General features: G+C 38.6%; 1 non-coding gene across 1 annotated transcript; it reads left to right on the forward strand.

Moving 5' to 3' along the window:
* Positions 1–10,704: 10,704 nt before the first annotated feature.
* Positions 10,705–10,811, forward strand: LOC141681761 (small nucleolar RNA R71). The gene has a single exon (XR_012559190.1). It is a non-coding gene; the product is annotated as a small nucleolar RNA R71 (small nucleolar RNA).
* Positions 10,812–14,994: the final 4,183 nt, after the last annotated feature.

Raw genomic sequence — 14,994 nt, forward strand, 5'->3', positions numbered from 1 at the left:
TTTTAGAAATTATGTTAAGAAAGTCTTTTTCCGAAAACTTGTTTTAGAATTTTAAAAATCGCACACTTGGTCGTCCTTACTATATGCGTTGGTTGTTGTCCTCTTTAACCACAACAAGGTACCTAATCGAGGAAACGACCACCTAAAGGTTCATCCACTCCAATACCTCTTCTACTTTTTATTGAATCCATTTTGCCTTCACTAGCCACCGAAAACTTCATTTATTGTTGCATACCATTTTATACGTAACTCTAACTCCAGTGCTGGCATCTGGTACTATCTTTGATATTTTCATCGTCATCCTTGATGTCGTAGTTTCCAATAATCGATGCAATTCGACGTTCTTTCCGTACATAAGGTCGTATCTTCTTGTTGACCTTAATTATAACTAATAAGGTCGATATGTTGATCCTTGCGCGGCGCCCAAAAAGTGATAAGAAGATCCTCGCTACAGTGGTGCCTTTAAACTTGCGATGTTGGCTCTTCCTTAGCTTTACTCAACTCGTTGCCTCTAGCCTGGAGCTTAACCTACTACGCATTTCTAAGTTGGCTCATACTAAAACTTTTCTATCTTTCTTAATATAAAATTTCCACAGAAATCCATCACACTTTCCTTTAAAACCATATGAAAAGCAGGGTAATTTACCCAATCTCCATCGAGCTATCGACTCTTCATAACTATAGGATCTGGAAACTTAATATATCTATAGTGTCAATATATTCGCCTTCCACTTACCTTAATAATATCCTACCTTACTAATCCATATCGGATCTGCTAATCTTAATTCACACTAAAGTCGAACTCAAAATGAGTATACTTAGGGTCTTCCTTATCTTATATGACCTGTCAATCCTATCTTACTTTCACCTATTCTTATTTCAGGGACCAATAACCTGTAGCTCTGATACCAACTATAACACCCCCAAATCCGGGGTCAGGATTGGGTGTCACTAAACAGCTTTAAACAATATAAACCTGTATATTTGAACAAATATATAGATAACCCCTCATTATTCTGGATCGCTTACTGGTTATGGTATGAAACAAGAATCTAACCTTCTAAAATTTTAATATCCAAATACAACTTTATTACCTCTTTACTAACTTCCTCGCATTGCTCATTCTGACACCTCCAAATCCCCTTCAGCTGAAATCTCTTCACTTTTGCTGACTATTAAAAGCTATTCACTTTTGCCCTCATTTGATACTGAAAGAAATAGGATTTCACAAAGCAACGGTGAGCCAAAAATGCCCAGCAAGTATCATAAATGGTTTCCAAGTATTAGATCAAAGAAACTTCTGGAAATGATTTTCGAATGATTTCAAAACATCTTTATTTATTTAAAACAGTTGAGCGAATAAAACATCGGCCCTCGTTGGCCTTTAATCATAAATCACATTTTTTTTTATAAAAGAACAGTGAACGTTTCACTAATTCATCTCTTTGAAACAAATCTTTGTTTGATTTTGTTATCATAAACAATTCAAGAAGGAATGCCGTTAATGGCGATCAACAATAAATTAGACTGGACACTAGAAACCAACATATGCACTATAACTTGCTGATCAGTCAGGATATACTGCGGATCTATACCCAACTGCATAGACCTAACCAACATATGGGGTACCCAAGCAACTATGGCCTAATAATCAAAAGACCAGCCATCTCTGGCCCTTAGGGTCCAGTTCATTCCTGGCCCTCATCATAACCATCCAGTCCGTGGAGTATTTTGATGTCAAATCATTTTGATTTCAAAACGTCCCGATTCTGGGTTCGTAAATAACCCGAACTAATGGGTATTTGCTCAAGAGATCAATCGATAATCAAGGAACAAGATCAAAAGGCACTTGCATAAATAAGAGTAATTGCAGCGAAATATAAAAACATTTAACTATTCTGAACTTAGAATAAGAACGAAGAAATATTTGCAGTATTTTAGAAGAAAGGTTAGGAATACTTGTCTCTATTGAGAATCCCTCTGATCTTTAACTATCTGCCATATTACTCAGTCCTGATGTATCTGTATTTCCATTGACATGCCACTTGACCTTTCCTATCATTCACCATTTCAGGTTTATCTCTATTCTGAATTCACTCGTTTCATTACTATACATAATCAGGCTTTACTTTTATAATCTCTGTCTGCCTTTGAATGCCTCGCACTATGTGTATCTATCATAAAAGATACCATTCAATTAACTGATAATATATAATTGTCTAGTCTATACATTTATCCTTATCATCTACCCGCCCGATAATAACAGATAAGGATCATCTTTAATCTTATAAGTTTAATAGACACGTGGACTCATAGTTCATATAACACATAGGCACATAAGGCATGTATCACATATTTCATATAACACATAGTCACATTATTCATGTAGCACATGACTTGAATCGTCAAAAGATAGGTCTTGATACGTTTAGAATTGAAATCGGGTCAAAAAGAGTATTTTATTGATCAATCACGGACTCATAATGATTCATAAAATAAACGCCCTTTTGATATAAAAGAATTTAGGTCTCGAAAATATTTTTAATAGAAGCAAAATATTTTCTAAGTCTAGAGGCGTTAGTTTCGTATTAAACGGACGAATAGTTTATTTAATACGAATTTTTGAACATTTCCTGGAATTAAAACAGGTCTCCGAATCATTTTATAATTAAATAATAGGATTCGAATACCCGAATATGATTTTCAAATAATTTTATAATAATTATTAAGCCTTGAAAATAATTTTAAATAATATTTTAAAGCTCAAAACTATTTTTCAAAATTTTTAAATCCAAATAAATAATTAAATCTAATTAAATAATTAATTAAAATTAATCAATAACTAATTAAATCAATTAATCAATTAATATTTAAATTAATTGATCAATTAATTAATTAATTAATACTAAAATTAATTAATTAAATAATTTAGATTTATTTTTAAATAAAAATAATTTTCAGAATAAAAATAATGATTTTTAGAATTAAAATGAATTTTCAGATATTAAAACAGAATTTTTGAATTATTTTTAAAACAAAAATTCCAGAAACAGAATTTAGGGAAGGGAATTGGGGGTTTAGGGATCAAAACCGGATCATGGTTGGGTCAAGAATCTGGGTCGATAAAAACCGACTAGGTCGCGAAGAACACCAGTGGTTCTTCCCAGATTCCGATCGTTGCCGGCGGTTCTCCGGCCAGCCCCGATGAGGGGTCAAACAACGCGGTTCTGCCCGCTTTCTTGCTGCAATTCCATCGGATACATCAACACAACACACATGAATCACCAAACACCAGAAACAACTATCACGTCGTCAATTCCAACGACTTCCCGGCGAATCTCGATCAAAAATCGGCGATTTTCTGGTGATTTCAAAATGACAACCGTATGCAATAATATATATGAATTTGAAGCTGGTACAACGTATAATCAATCCCCAGGATCAAAATCAACAAACATATCCTAAATAATCTGTGAAATTGAAATTAAAAACGAATAAAACTAAAAAATAAAACTTCGATTCAGCCTATTTATCAATCGTTTGGTAAAACTAAACACATGAATCGATTCTACAATTCAATATGAAGCTATTCATATCATCAAATTCATCCGATAACCCCAGAATAAAAAACGCCCAAATTTGAGCTCAAGAACATCCAAGAACCCTAATTTCGAAGCTGTCCAGAATCAAACCTTAATTTTTACATGTTATTGAACTCTATTTTTGAAGTATAATATATGAAATTGACCAGAAAAATATGCTCTACAACATGGAATCATCAAAACAATCAGATAATTACGTATGCAAAAATATATATGTTAAATCACATAAATTTGAATTAAAACTGTTAAATAAGAAAATCACCTTGATTTCTGCACAAAAATGGTTGATTGATTTGGAAAGAACTTTTCGAGAGCTTCGATTTGATATATTGCACGCTTGAATCGGAGTTCGATAACGCCTTCGTTTGTGCGTTTGATTTTCAAGAACGCGGTATTTTTAGGGTTTCTCTGTATTTTTATCGGTTTTAACTGACTGATTATGATTATATGAATAAAATAAAATAACAATTAGGCTATTTATATTTATGGAACATTGGTTCATTTTGGATCGTATTGGATCGATAAATTAGTTACTTAGCCACTAAGTAACTGCAAAAATGATCCGATTTTGTACCCGTATTGGATAATTATCCCAACCGAGCTTCTCATAAAACACTTTATACGAAAATAATGTAATATTATCCCGTCTTGTGAGAATACAGGTTTGGTTGATTCATCGAAATGATTATTGTATCAAAAATCTCCCGCTGGGACGCGTACGGGTCAAAACGTAATCCGGGTCGAAAAAGTTAAAACACGGAAAATGTCTGGAATTACCAGATTTGGTTAGGAAGGAGTTTTCGAAAGAGTTTCGGGTTGTAAAAACCTAAAAACGGTCGAAGTTGGACAATTCCCGGCTTTTTAAAACATTTTTGTAATTATTCAGAAAATAATTAATAAATTCATAAATCACTATAAAATCATATAACACTCCAAAAATTACCAGAAAAATACCTTGACTATTTATATTTTATTCTGGACATATCAAAATTAACATACTCACATTTTATCATATACAGACATCCAAATATTATTATAAATCATCAGATGATTCACAAAAAATTTACATTATAATCACATAATAATCATTTATTGATAAAGATAATTATACGTTATGTCCCGGATGTTATAGGAGTACTCGGGATCTGCAACTGCTCCTGTGCTGGCCAATGGACACCAACCGCCACGCACAACTTCGTCACAATGGATGCATACGGAATAGACCCCGTGGTACTCCCCCTCAAGAACTTCAGAATACCCTGATAAATCACTATCCCAAGATCCATATAATCGCCCTGAAGAATGCCCCACAACAGCCGTGCACGCTTCACAGTAATCACATGCACATGAGAAGATGGCATGATGTTAGCACAAATAAACGCGTTCTATGCAAGGGCAAACCTGTTCATGCTAGAAGCCAGGAACGTAGAATACTCAGTAGTGCCCCTCTTGATCTTCCAGTGGGTATCAGGCATGCATAGTGTAGCAATAATAAGATCCAGATCAAAGTCCTCTGGAGTCTTATCGTTCCAAATATCCTGCCCGGGCTTCCTCGCGGGCTGCTCAATGACCCTCCTAATAGCATCAACACTGTACTCCACAGTCCATCCTCTCACAACCGTGAAGCCATTCTTCTTCGCCTTCGCATTCGCATAGAACTCGCGAACAACACTCATGGGAACAACAGCGGGTGCCTCGTAAAAAGAAACCCAGCCCATCTTCAGAATCATCTCTAACAGCTTACCATCCTTCCCCGATGGCCGAAAACCTCGCTCCTTGATGACAGGCTTCGAAAGAAGCCTCGTATACTCCGCTTTAGCCTCGGGAGTAAAAAACCTCGTCCTCACACTATCCACACTAGAAGAATCGGTGGTGCTGCTGCTTACTTACGTTCTTTGTCTCTTGGGTGCCATTGGACTTGAGTAGAGAGAATAAGAGTTGTGTTTAAGAGAGAATTTGTGAAGTGGTGAAGAAGTTTGTGTATAAGTTTATGTATTTATAGGTGGTGAAAAGAGAATTATATATGGAATAGAAGTGGGAATTGATTATGGGAATAGTGGAAATAATGGGTTTGATTTGGAGAGGGAAATTTGGGATGTGGGAGAGTAAAATTCGGGTAGGAATTGATTTTGTTAAAAATCCCGATTTTCTCTTCAAAAAACTGCCTTTTATTTTTTTTCAGAATTGTGCCCCCAGCGCGGCCGCGCACTAGGACAGCGCGGGCGAGCGCAACTTCTGCCAAATCGGCGCGGGCGCGCCTGGTTTCTGTAATTCCAGCGCGGTCGCACACTAGATCAGCGCGGGCGCGCCTGGCTTCTGAAGTTGGCCTTGAATTTTTCTATTTTTCTGATTTTTTTATGATTTTCTCTTTTCTTCTTGCTTCCTCTACCTACTAATATACAACAAACTTGGGTTGCCTCCCAAGAAGCGCTTGCTTTACGTCGTTAGCTTGACGTAGAAACTCGAGATCAAACGGACAACAAAACGGCACTAACCACCTTGCGGTTTGCCGTGTCACCATAGTAATGCTTCAACCTCTGACCATTTACCTTGAACGCTTGGCCCAGATCATTCTCAAAAATCTCCACCGCTCCATGTGGAAACACAGTTTTGACAACAAACAGCCCTGACCATCTTGACTTCAACTTTCCAGGAAAAAGACGGAGATGAGAGTTGAACAAAAGAACTTGTTGCCCCGGCACAAATGATTTGAGCACTAGACCCCGATCGTGCCACCTCTTGACTTTCTCCTTATATATTTTGTTATTCTCATAAGCTTGAAGTTAAAACTCGTCGAGCTCATTTAATTGAAGCATCCTCTTCTTTCCATCTGCATCCAAATCCAGATTAAATTTCTTCAAAGCCCAATAATCTTTATGCTCTAGCTCCACCGCTAAATGACACCCCTTACCATAAACCAACTGATACAGTGACATCCCTAGCGGAGTCTTGTAGGCTGTTCGATACGCCCAAATAGCTTCATCAAGCTTCAAAGACCAATCTTTTCTCGATGGACACACAACTTTCTCTAAAATGCACTTGATCTCCCTGTTAGATACCTCAGCTTGACCATTCTTCTGAGGATGATAAGCCGTAGCAATGCGATGATTCATATTATACCGTTGCATCATAGCAGTGAACTTGCGGTTATAGAAATGTGACCCCTCAGCACTGATTATGACTCTTGGAGTTTCAAATCTTGTGAATATCTGCTTGTGAAGAAAATTAAGCACTACCTTTGCATCATTCATTGGAAACGCCTTAACTTCAACCCATTTCGACACATAATCAACCGCTAACAAAATATAATGATTGTTACAAGATGAGACAAATGGCCCTATGAAGTCAATTCCCCAAACATCAAAGACTTCAACCTCGAGAAGCACATTGAGAGGCATCTCATCCCTCTTAAACATATTACCATACGTTGACATCGATCACATTTCAAAACAAACTGATGAGCATCTTTAAACAAAGTTGGCCAAAAGAAACCCGCTAGAAGAATACGAGATGATGTCTTTTCTCCACCATAATGTCCTCCATAAGCCGTTGAGTGGCAATCTCGCAAGATCCCCCTCATTTCGCTGTAAGGAATACATCTCCTGATGATGTGGTTAGCTCCTTGATGAAAAAGAAACGATTCATCCCACATATACCACTTCACTTCATATAGAAACTTCTTCCTTTGAGCGGGAGTCAAACCCTGAAGGCATAACGTTACTCACAAGGTAGTTTACTATATCGGCGAACCACGGTTCTTCTGCGTGCACTCCAAATAATTGCTCATCGGGAAAAGATTCATTAATTAAAGACTTATCTTGTGAAGTAGCAATTGGATCTTTTAAACGTGAGAGATGACCGGTGACTTGATTTTCAGTCCCTTTTCTGTCCTTGATCTCTAACTCAAACTCCTGAAGTAAAAGAACCCATCGAATAAACCTTGGCTTCGAGTCCTTCTTCGAGGCGAGATATCGAATTGCCGCGTGATCAGTGAAACTGTCACCTTCGTCCCAAGAAGATATAACCGAAATTTCTCAAAATCATAGACGATAGCCAAAAGTTCTTTCTCAGTAGTGGTGTAATTCAGTTGAGCACCATTAAGAGTCTTACTAGCATAGTAGACTACATGAAATATGTTGTTCTTGCGTTGCCCAAGAACTGCTCCAACTGCATAGTCGCTTCCATTGCACATCATTTCAAATGGTTCAGACCAATCAGGTGCAGTTATGATAGGTGCCGTAATCAAACTCTTTTTCAATGTCTCAAACTCAGCAAAGCACTCGTCATCAAACTTGAAGGGAACGTCTTTCTCTAACAAATTACATAACGGCTTTGAAATCTTCGAAAAGTCCTTGATGAACCGCTTATAGAAACCCGCATGACCAAGAAAACTGCTAATTCCCTTAACAGATATTGGTGGAGGGAGATTTTTGATCACCCCCACATTAGCTTTGTCCACCTCTAGACCTTTACTAGAAACCTTGTGACCAAGAATAATGCCTTGGCACACCATAAAATGACATTTCTCCCAATTAAGAACCAAATTGGTCTCAACACACCTTTTTAGCACTAACCCAAGATTTTGCAAACATTCATCATAAGAAGTTCCAAAGACCGAGAAATTGTCCATGAACACTTCTACATTATTTACAATCATATCAGAGAGGATGGTCATCATACATCTCTGAAAAGTGGCTGGCGCTCCACATAGGCCAAAAGAAACTCTTCGAAAGGCAAAAGTGCCAAAAGGACATGTGAATGTAGTCTTCTCTTGATCTTCTGGAGCGATACAAATCTGATTATAACCCGAATAGCCATCTAGAAGACAGTAGTAATCATGTCCAGCCAATCTATCAAGCATCTGATCAATGAAGGGAAGAGGGAAGTGATCTTTCCTTGTAGCCTTGTTAAGCTTCCTATAATCCATGCAAACTCTCCACCCCATGACTGTTTGCATAGGAATAAGCTCATTCTTCTCATTTGCTGTCACAGTGATACCACTTTTCTTTGGCACACACTGAACTGGGCTCACCCACAAACAGTATGCTTGCTTCCTTCCTCTAGCAGAATTTTGTGCATACAATAAGAAGGGCTGATTCCCTTGATATCTGCTATAGTCTAACCAATTACGTATTTGAACTCTCTAAGAATTCTCAAAAGCTTCTCCTCATCGGTACCTGAAAGGTCAGATGCAATAATAACAGGCAAAGTAGATACATCACCTAAAAATTCATACCTCAAATGTTCAGGTAAAGGTTTAAGCTCAAGAGTAGGAGCTTCCTCAATAGATGGCTTGAGGCGCTTCGAAGAACTTTTCAGCTCCTCCAATCCAAGCGATTCAAAAGGCAAATCCATCTTTTGCTTCCAGGGAGAAGCATTCAAATATTGCAAGTGCTCATCACCCTCCTCATCTTCGCTATCAGAATTCCCCAACAAAGCTTTCTCTAAGGCATCAGACCTTAGCAATCGATCGAGTTCAGAATTAACCACAGAATCGACCATCTCCACCTTAAAACACTCCTTGTTTTCTGTAGGGGATTTTATGGCATTGAACACATCAAAAGTTACATCCTGATCCATCACTCGCATGGTATGCTCACCTTTCTGCACATCGATCAAGGTTCGGCCTATAGCCAAGAAAGGTCTTCCCAAGATTATGGGAATTTTCTTATCCTCCTCGAAATCAAGAATTACAAAATCAGCAGGGAAAATGAGTTTATCCACCTTGACCAAGACATCCTCCACAATACCTCGCGGATATGTAATAAAACGATCGGCCAACTGTAAAGTCATGTATGTAGGCTTTGGAACAGGCAAGTCCAACTTTTTGAAGATTGACAAGGGCATCAGATTGATGCTAGCTCCCAAGTCACATAGACACTTATCAAACGACACCTTTCTAATGGTGCAAGAAATAGTGAAGCTTCCAGGATCTTTAAGCTTCGGAGGCAATTTCTGTTGCAGCACCGCACTGCATTCCTCCGTGAGAGTAACGGTCTATAAGTCATCAAGCTTCACCTTCCTAGAGAGAATACCTTTCATGAACTTCACGTAACTAGGTGTTTGTTCAAGAGCTTCAGCGAAAGGTATGTTGATGTGAAGTTTCTTGAACACCTCCAGAAACTTCACAAACTGCTTATCCAGTTTCTTCTTCTGCAGCCTCTTAGGAAAAGGAGGTGGAGGATAGATCTGTTTCTCCCATGTATTACCCTCAAGAGGAATGTGCTCAACAGTAGTCTTCCTTGGTTCCACTTCGGCTTCCTTCAACACTTCTTCTTCTTCAGCCTCTACTTCAGATTCTAGGGCCTTAGCTTTTTCGGGATTTGTAACCTTACCAGACCTCAATGTGATTGTTTTAACATGCTCCTTAGCTTTCTTCTTGCCTGGAACTTCAGTATCGCTCAGAAGCATGCCAGGTTAACGTTTTAGTAATGTATCAATAATTTCCCCGATCTGATTCTCCAAGGTCTTGATAGACATAGCTTGGCTCTTGTACATGAGCATTAACTCCTCCAATTCAGATTTTTCATTAGCTTGAGGTAACTGCTGAAGTTGAAGTTGTTGCTTCGGGACATATTGCGGTTGCTGAAAACCAGGAGGGTTATACTGCCTTGCTGTGTATGGATGATAAAATTGTTGCACCGCATTCTGATTATTGCTCCAGCTGAAGTTAGGATGAGTGCGGTTGTTAGGATGATGGGTGGCTGGAGCTTGTTGCTGTGATCTTTGAAAGTTTCTCACAAATTGAGCGGATTCGCTAGAAATAGCACACTGCTCAGTTTTATATGCTCCCGCACAAAGCTCATAGACACTAGAGATTTGATTAACTCCATAATTAGTCAAGGTGTCCACCTTCATCGTCAAAGCCTTAAGTTGGGCAGCTATATCAGTTGCTGCATCCAACTCCAGAATTCCTGCTACTTTACCCTGAGTTAGCCTCTGAGAAGGATTCTGGTATTCATTAGCAGCCATCAGTTCAATTAATTCATAAGCTTTATTGTAGCTCTTAGCCAACAAGGCTCCTCCTGATGCTGCATCGAGAATGGGTTTAGAAGTAGCACCCAATCCATTATAAAAAGAGTTTATAATCATCCAATCAGGCATGCCATGGTGTGGGCACTTCCTTAGCATCTCCTTATAACGATCCCAAGCCTCACACAGAGATTCTCTAGTTTGCTGAGCAAACTGAGTAAGAGCATTTCCGATTGCAGCAGTCTTCGCCATAGGGAAGAATTTAGTGAGAAATTTTGATCAAGATCCTCCCATGTGGTGATAGACCCTGGTGGTAGAGAATGTAACCAACACTTTGCTTTATCCCTCAGAGAGAATGGGAAGAGTTGCAGCTTGATGGCATCTTCAGTCACACCATTAAACTTGAAAGTGTCGCAGATCTCGATGAAATCCCTGATGTGCATGTTAGGGTCTTCTTTAGGAGAACCCTCAAACCGAACTAAGTTCTGTATCATCTGAATCGTGCTTGACTTGATCTCAAAAGGGTTAGCCGAAATGGTTAGTCTGATGATGTGTGACTGAATATCATTGATCTTAGGCTAAGAATAGTCCATCAAAGCCTTAGGAATCTCTGCTTGATCTCCCATCACTACTAAGACTGGCTCCTCGACTTTCTCTTCTTCTTCTACCTTCTCTTCATCCTCCAAAAAACCCCTTTGAACCACTACAACTTCTTCCTTGGCTTTATCCATCGTTCTCTTACGAGACCGAGAACATATGCATACATGCTCTCTAGAGTACCTGGAATAAGGCAAGGAAACAAATAAGTAACAATGTCCGAGTCAATGAACTTTAACGAACACTGATGACAAACACATAAACTAAAAGTTAACACTGCAGTCCCCGGCAGCGGCGCCAAAAACTTGTTAGGGCTAAACGCGCGCTAATAATACACGCAAGTATACGCATTCACAAGTAATATAGAATTATTTGTAGTTCGTTCCCACAGAGACTGGCTTTGGTTAACTATGTAATTTATGCACTTATACACCGATGGTATAGTATTATCCAATGCTAAGACGATAACAATATGGGGTTTTGATTATAACTACGATTAACTAACAATTATAACTAAGAGAGTAAAAAGAGTTGTATATTATATGAGACAAACATGGGATTTTAACTTCATTAAATACTTCATTCAATAGCCTTATTGTTCTTAACCTTAGCATGCAATGGTGATGACACTAATCAGATAACACGAAACTGCTAAATGCCAACATTCATTGCACGAATAATATACTACCAGACATCCACAAAAGAGATAGAAGCTGAATAGACATCAATTATATTGAGATCCTATATGTCTATAGAATTTGACAACATAAAGGTCTAAAGCACAAGTTATCTATCATGATTACACAGGGCAAGTAAGATGGTCAAAATTACCTACGAATCATGCATAACAATAATACATGAACCTATGCTAGCATGGCAAGTTCTAAATCCTTAAATTCACTGTCGCTTCATTAAAGATTAACTCACTATCTTATAAGTTTACGACACTCATAAGACGAATAAGCACAACCAATACTAGGTTATCATACAATCACCACACACTAAGATATTGAAACAATTTAACTAAAGAAATCCATAAATAAATCCACTAGAACCCCACGATAACGATTAGCCCATAATCGGGCTCATCATCATTGCGGGTTCCGATGAAAGCATGGTATAATAAACTTAGTCTTTATATTGAATAAATAATAAAACCAAGTACGAAACAAGAGTAAGGTTCACGAATAAAAAAACTAGCGTCCAAGTTGCAACTTAGAACAAAAATTCACTAGTAAAAACAAGATCTTCTTCATCTTCGTTTAATCGTGCTAACACGGTCTTCCTACGGCTCTCCTTATGCTCTGGTACGTCCCTCTTTGGAAAATGTCCTTTATTTAAGTATATATAGCAGCCCATGCAAGTAGAAGTCCTCCAAATTAGATTTTAAATAGAATCAGGATTCAAATCTCCCGACTCGGCGTGGCCGCGCGCTTCATCAGTGCGGGCGCGTTGTCCTCCTGTTGTTTGGGCGCGCCCGCGCTGGTCTGTTGTTTGGGCGCGGTCGCGCGCTAGACCAGCGCGGGCGCGCCGTGCTTCTGAAAAATCTTCTTTTTTTCTTTAATTCTTGCTGCAATTAAGTTGGCTTCCCGAGCTTTATTCTTTGGACACCATCCTAACACCATATTAACATCAAAATAATGCTAATTTACCTGATTCTTAGAATAATGCCTGAAATGCAAAAATACTAGAAAACACATTAAAATATCAACAACTTGAGTACAATTGCATCAATTCAAAGTTTAATAGAGCATTATAAAGTGTCATAAATGCCACTCAACACAAGACTTGATCCATCTCCAATACAAAGTCTTGAGATAGCCATGCATCCACATTCTCATCTTGTGCAGCATCATTCACTATCTTCTCCTTATGTTATTTAACATCTTCATTGTATATCAGCATAATGGCTTGATAGTCTTGATTGCTCATGTCTGAAGTGAGTAGATGCTGTGAGATTTTTGCTAATCCAGAAATCTGCTCAACAAGAAGATCATCCACAGATGTAGGTTGAGAGTTAGATGTTTGCAGCCATTAAGAGAGAAGGTGTTGTTGTTGAGGTTGTGAGGTTGAAGGTTGATCAGAACAACCTGTGACAGAAGTCACAGTTTTACTCACAGATTGTTCTGTGGTTATGACAAGTTGTTATTCCTCACATGTAGTGGGAACCTCCAATTGAATTGGAGGGGATTTGACTGGGTTACTGTCATGTGCATCAGTCTCAAACCCTTGTACTTCTTGCAAAGCACTGTCACATGAATGTGATAAACTTGCCTCTCCCATAGTAGGGTCATTGGAAATTGTACTCCTAGCATTAACTGCTAAAGCAATTTTTGCTAGGGTTTTGAGGGGAGTTGTTCCTACATGAGGAACCTTCAATTGAATTAGAGAGGATTTAGATAGCTCCCCCTTAGGAGTACTACCCTCAAACCTAAAAGCCTGTGAAGGCTGATTTGCACATGAAGGTGCATTTGTGACATCCATGGGGTCTTCAGTAAAAACTGATGAATCCCCCATATTTTGATGGTGTCATCAAGGTCTACCCCAGCTAGTAGCTTCTCACCATCTGATTGTAGTGCCTAGGTGGGGAGCAAGGTTTCTTGAACCAAGTCACTTGATTTAGCTTGCACTTGAGAAATAGATTCAAGTGTTGTATGAGAAGAAGAAATTTGAGAGATTAGAAGTTGTTGTTCAAAAGTGAGTGTTGGCAGATCCCCCTGAATAGATGAGGGAGCTTAAATAGATGTGCTCTCACTGTGTGTGCCATCCTTATTTCTCCTACCATACACTTGAATTTCTTCAGGTGCAGGCTGTGCAGACTCTATATAGGATGCATTGGGGTGAATGCTCTTTTCAATAGACACATCATGTTGAGAGAATGTATCTAGAGTCTGTTTAGTCCCTATTGTTACAACTGCATCCTTTTGGGAGGATACATAGGTGGCTTGAGTGGTCAGCTCAGATTTCTTACTCTTCTTTGTTCTTTTAACCAATGGTGACTCAGCTTTTGTTTGTTCCTCACCACTCTCATTCATAACTGTTAAGGTTATCTCCTTCCTCTTCTTTTTACACACCTCATCCTTCTGAGAAGATGAGGTGGTTGGTTTCCTAGCTGCTAGTTGGTTTGAAGAAGTGGTTTCAGCTTGGGAAGGTCCCTGTGGGTGTTCCTGTGTTTGTACTTCCACATGTTCAGCAACCATAGCTGTGCTAGACTGTGCATTTGATCTCATGTCAGGCATTGGGTAAGGGTAAGTCCTAAACCTCTCGAACATGAATGGAGTGATTTCCAGACTCACATTTACGTTGTTCTTTGTAGTAAGTGAACCAAATATTATTTTGGACACTTGCTTATAATTGCCTATTTTAGTGTTATCTATACCATTCAACAAATGTATGTCTGTTACTTTATGATTAAAAGTAGATATAATGAATCTAGGAAAGAAGATTTCCTTACCTCTAGAAGACAGGAGCATGGTTATCCTGGTTACAAGTTATTCCAGGATTAATAGACCAACATTCAAGTATTTGTTGTGGGCTATTGAGTACACCAACTTCTACACCACACTTGAAATATTGTCATACCCTGTCTTCCTGCATGTGAAGGCCCTCACTATAGAATCAAACATAAAGGACCATTTTTTCCTTAAATTTGTCCTGTTCAAGCTTGACAAGTTGATTCTTCCACCATAGTTGATGAAGTCCATAAACTCAGTCAGTTCATCCTAGGTTGGCACCTCCACTAAGTTTACAGTTGATAGACCCAAAGCTATATTCACATCTTGCTCATTGAACTCTATCTGTTGGCCTCCAACTGAGCAAGTTA

The sequence above is a fragment of the Apium graveolens genome, chromosome 1, assembly GCF_009905375.1.
Source record: "Apium graveolens cultivar Ventura chromosome 1, ASM990537v1, whole genome shotgun sequence".
In the NCBI taxonomy this organism is placed as follows: Eukaryota; Viridiplantae; Streptophyta; class Magnoliopsida; order Apiales; family Apiaceae; genus Apium; species Apium graveolens.